Here is a 6,091-nt window from a genome sequence, read left to right as displayed (position 1 = left end):
CACTCAAATTATTTTGTTAATGGTGCCATCTCCTGGTAGCAATTTGCCAAGCTAATCTTTGCCCCCGCAAAATTGTTAAATACTTGTACTTTTCATTTTAAGACCATAGCACTTAAGAGAGGTAACAAAATAATTTAGATTGCTTTGTCTGCTAGTTTTGTTTTTAGTAGTAAATAGGGCATTTTCAGATAAGAAACAAGCTCCTATTAAACAGTGATGCATTTTAGAAATTGCAGCATACAGACCCAGTGCTTTTTGAAAAGTTTACATCTTTTCCCACTCAAATTGTTTTCACTTCTGGCTTTCAAAAATATCAAACAATACAAAACTGAGTCAGAGTAGATGATACTCACAGACAGTGATGGATCTGCATAGCAGCACAGATCCTAAATCAGCAAATTTAGGGAAAAAGCATAGTTGAGTTGAGGGTGGGTTCATGAATGAAAAAGGAGCTGTGCACTGGAAAAGACAGGTGGTGTGGTTAAGTCAAAAAGAAATCTGTCTTCAGATTTGGAATGGGACAACTGATGTCTGAATGCCATGTTCAGAACCCTGCAAGGGCTCACTTTTCAGAAGATCTGAGAAATAAAGTGCTGTTGAATTTGGAAATACTAAGACATTGCAGTAGAACAAGTAAAATATCCAAGTAATTGACCTAATTACCTGTAATTACATGGAGGAAAAATGTTTTCCTGAACTTATATAACAATTTCTTTCACTGATACAAAAAGATTAGTAGCTTGGTATTAGGCCTCCCTTGTGGCAAATATTTTCTGGAGCTCTAATACTGTTTCTGCCACAGACATTGTTGCTACTGTGAATAAATTACTGAGCTGAGATATATCTCAATGGTTTTTTTTTTGTTTGTTTTTATAGACAGAGAGGATTTATGACAGGAGTGACAGCAGATTGTCCTTTATAAAACTTCGGTAAATATCAATAAAAAGTTTGCAAAGTATATCTATCTAGTATATAGTACATCGTATATATACTGTATACTTCATTTACAAGCAGGGATGGACATGTACTCTTCCTGCTAGTGATTTTGTTGGTCTGGATTCCATTTTGATGCAGTGTTTGTTTTTGTACACATTGCTAGCCTTGGAAACCAACACAAAACTACTCTACTCTACTCTGCACTTGAACAATGTCATCATATCCTAAAGTTTAATCATCTGTACATCTCTGTACATTCCCATGTGTGTCTCTTTGGCCAGCTGAAAGCAGTCTTGTATTTGCATTTGCAACCTATTTCTATACTTTTCCATGCTCATCCTGTTGCTATGTAATATTTTCTCAGTCTTCCCAGCTAACAAGAAGAAGGAGATACAAAACTAATCCAAACTGACCACTTCAGCAGTGCAGCTGTTTTGCCATCACATTTCAGGAGCCTGTAGCAGAAAGGCTGTGTTGGAAATAGGGTGCATTAAATAAATACATAAAGGAGCCCTACCATGGCCAGTTTGGGTAGAGCCCATACAGGAATTGTGTAAGAAGATATTATAGGGGAAGAGATCATTTCGGTTCACATATGATTCTTGATGTGCAGACAAACTGAAATGGTAGCAAGGAAAATATTACTACATGTAGTAAGAATGTGAGGGCTACAGCACTGGCTACCTTGTCAGAAGCCGACAAAGGCTGGGAAAAGAAATTTCCACAGAAATGGAAAATCTTTAGTAATTATTCAAAATTCAAACTAAAAACAACAATGAGCTATACTTGCAATCTGTTACACAGATTGACCTGCACATCTACTGGAAATAGAATATTTGCTTGGCAAATTGTATTGGTGGATATACATGAGCTACACACTGAATTATTCAGTAGAGTTGGGTATCCATTTTTTTTTGTGCTGAAGATGGACTTGAGAAACACAGAATTAGGAGGCGATTGCAATCACAATGGTGAATAATAAAGCAAACCTTCAAAGTTTTCAGAATATATGAGGCCAGATACTAAACAGCTTGAAACCAAAAGAGTAGTATGACAGAACAGGAGGACTATCTAGAAGTAAGTAGAAAGAAACCTAGAGAAGTCACTTAATAACATTGCATTTGACTTCTGTGGATATAAGTACACGAGATTCATTTTTACTTGTGTGAGAATATTTTCTCTTTGACCAAGCTTTCTAAATAAATTTCAGGATCTTAATTATATTCAAATTTTTAAACGTTTTTGTGCAAGCTAATCTTTCTATTTCATAGAGACTCTTTGCATTATATGTTAATTATCAATTAAAGGGCTAATCATTTCAGTGAGTGTACTTGAGTTATATGTTTTACTATTGTCTTGATGACTAATGTTCTTGGGGCATTCAGCACTCTTCCAAACAGTATTCTGTGCAGCATTATTTCAAAATTTGTCTGGAAGCGTTGTTCTGTAAGCACTGCTCTGTAAACTCTGCTGACGAGGAGCTACCAGAAGTGCTATATTGATTCCTAGCTGTTGGGCATCTGCTTCTATATTTAAAAAGATGTTATTGCTTTGTTATGGAAATTGAAGGCAGAGGGGAACCTTATTGTTTTAAAACACATGGTAATTAGCAGTGGCAGTGAAAACTGTGAAACATTCTGAAATCAGACTGGAAGAGACTTAGCATGAATCTTACCACAAATTATCGTATTTTCATATGTAAAATGTCATTGAAGACTGGCGCTTTACATACATCGTGTATTCCTACGGCTTTGCAAAACCGGAGTGATTAGTGATTAATTTGGAGAAAAGCCTGAGGCCTCGGTATCGATCTCAGGCGTGCAGCATCCTTGCCGGCCGGTAGGTGGCAAGGTACGCAAGCTCAGCCTGCAAGGGCTACGACGGCACTGGCATCTGCACGGCGCTGGGCTGCCCGGCAGGCTGTTGGCATTGCCAGTTTTCTCTGAGGGTGATTCCTTACTGAATAAATATATATATATATATTCTATGATTAAAATGATATACAGAATGAGGTCTTCGCTATGTTGGAAGTATGAACTCGTTAATAAGTATCTTCTACCAAAAAATAAATAAATAAATAAAATAAAAATAAAAAGGTATGAAAAGAGATGGGGAATGGAAGAAAATCACACAGTCCCTTATTTCACAGTTATCATGCAAATCAGACAAGGTCTGGTTACTGGATGGCTCAGAAAATTGGCAATATCCTGACATTTTTGTCTTTGATCACTGGTTTGAGTTTAATCTAGGATGGTAATAGTTACTCCCTTGGCTCCAATGAGATAGTTTGGTGGTTTCAGGCCAACACACAATTGTCCACATCATAAAATGATGACAGCTACTTGGCAAAACAATTTGAAGAGGGAGGCTAAGGCTTTGTTTGAACAGTGAAGTTGTGCTACTTGTGTGGATTTAGTTAAACTGATATTATTGTCTGTATCTTGTATAACTCTTTCTGTATGAATAGGGATTTAACGTCCATATCTGTAAGATGCTTTTGTGCCCATATAAGTATGTCTGCTCTAGAAGCTGTGCTGATATAATTTTATTGGTAAAAGGCTACAACTTAGCCAATAAGGGAGAAGAAACATTGAGAGAGGATTAAATAATAAATGACATGGAAATTAATAATTCTGTGACATTTAAGGCTATGGATATATGAATATGTCAATATAAAGCACAGTTGACTTGGTACATTTAGTCCATGATTTTAAATATCAGTGATAGCAGAAATATTCAGCATGAAAAATACTGTGGTATTTGTGATACTAGTTCTGCACTCTCTGCCTTACCCAATCTTCCCAGTCTGTTGTCTAGTTCTTCAGAGCCAAAGAGGGATTATCTTCATAGGCTCTCTGCTATCACAATGGAAAGATTGGTAGGCTGTCCTCTCCTTCTGTCCAAAAGGAAATGGTGGAAGTCCATGAAATGCAAAAGGAACTGGGTGGTTGCAAGGGGCTGTGGAAGGGCAAACAGAGGACAGGAAGTGCCCTTGCACCAGGCACTGGAAATTCATCCACAAGGTGCTTCCAGGGGCAGGCAAGGTCAGCATAGTTACAAGGATGGAAAAGAAAAAGAAACGTCAGTCCTAGCACAGTCACTAACTCTTCTAACCCCTTGATCAAAGAGTATATTATGTCATGCAATCATGTTTTTTTTTGTTGTTTTTTTTTTTTTTTTTTTTTCACATAGTATTCCTAAGGTTTTAAGTGATATCAGCCATCAGTGACACACTAGCCTATTTGTGCATATATCCTTATTACACTGAGCTGCAAGATGTTTTCTCAATATTCATTGAGAGCTGCTCCGCATTTTGCATGGGATTAGGCAATACACAGATGCTGTTTAATCTAACATGCTATGAAACTATATCCTTCTTTATGATAGTAATTTTGATAGAAATTATGATAGAATGTGGTCCAAAACACATGGATCTGTTATTCTTGTTATGAGGCCTTCAAGGATTGTGCATTTAGCTTGTGCACACTGTGATCTCTGAGATGGCTGTGGTTGCAGTCAGTATGTTTACAAGTTCTTTGAATGTCTAATAGATGGAGCTTATAAAAAGACTTCTTTGTACATGGATTCTAATTCCCACTTCATGCATATAGTATAGCCTGTACCTCCCACAGAACATCTCATCTAAGAATGCATGTTCTTTGGGCACATCCAAGTTGACCTGCAAGGGTGAGAAACATCACCCAGCATGCCCACCACTTCTTGGCTTTGAGTTCCAGATTACTGCTCCCAAGTCATTCATTTACTTTCTTTGTCACTTTGCCATCTACAAATAGAGTTAAATATAGAAATGTAATGAGGGGTTGACTGAGATTATTGTACATTCCTGCATATTTTTGAATGTTGTATTTTCCAAGTGTCATTAGTTCCATAAGAAAACCAAGATATAAGTCCATAAGAAAACTATGATATAAATTGAGGTAACATCTGACTGTGAAAGTAATCTTATTCTGAGGCTGCTTTTCAGAGGTTTTTGTTTTTGTTTTTGTTTTTGTTTTTTTCCTCATGTGAACTTGTTTAGGGAAGCTAGTTTATGTGTTTAAACCTGTAACCCCAGCTGTGAAGCATGAAGAGTGGAATTTGTCTAACTACTCATAGATAGGCTAATATTCTTAAATGTTTAGAAAAGGTAAAAATATTATACATCTCAGTAATTTTAGAAAGGGAAGCAGAATTCTAAATTTCTAGCAGTTTTGCTTTGTGCTCTTCAGTTTTTAGCATTGAATATTCATCCTAATCCTACAACTTCCTCTTTGAATTTCCTGAAGTGTTGTGACCTTGAAAATCAACAGTCTGTGAAATTTTTCCTTGCTGTTTTACCAGGTTCTTGAACAAGAAGGGATATTTCAAGTTTAAATATACAATCCTTTCTGATGATGCTTTCCTTGTTTAACAGGAACTCTTCCAGCTTTCCATTCATGGGTATGCATGCACATACATATGCATTTTGGGGGGTAAAGAAGCTTGTTTCAGGCCACAGTGGGGACACGCACACACACAAGACATTACCAGGCTCACAACAGTTAATCTTGAACTGGCCGATTTCCTGGATGGAATTTTGGTGTACAAACCTTCCCATTAGGATTAAGGTAATGTTGAGCTCATCCCAGGAGCATAAAAAGTACTCCTCATTAACTGCTCCTTATTTCCTTTTGAGAGATTGCAGTCGTAGTGTTTCTACTAGTAGGTCTCATTTTGCCTGTTACAGCTTTTCTGGTCTGGGACCATGAACTCAAAGCCTGCTCTGACCTTTCACAACTTTGTGCCATGAATATACTTCATTGTATATGTTTCTGTACATCCTTTTGACTGATTACAGTATAAAGCCTGTGGATATATGATACATTTTACATGAGCGTAGGGTTTTAGCTTCACTTTAATTATTGTTTTTATTAAGATTCATATTAATAACACCTGTAGTGATCATCTGTAGTGAGCACATGCAGAGGTACAATGCCCTTATCAAAAGTGTCAGGGCTAAAACCCTCAGCAGACCTTAGTTACTCACTTTACATTCTATTAAAGAACAAATCAGGAAGCCTGAGACGCCTAGAAACCCCTAAAGACTAAAGCTTGCAAGCTTCTGATTCACTTTCAAGAAATGCAATTAAAGACTCTGACAGATGAATTCTGGCAA

This window comes from Aythya ferina, assembly GCF_964211825.1.
Source record: "Aythya ferina genome assembly, chromosome: 5".
In the NCBI taxonomy this organism is placed as follows: Eukaryota; Metazoa; Chordata; class Aves; order Anseriformes; family Anatidae; genus Aythya; species Aythya ferina.
This window is presented reverse-complemented; position numbering follows the sequence as displayed.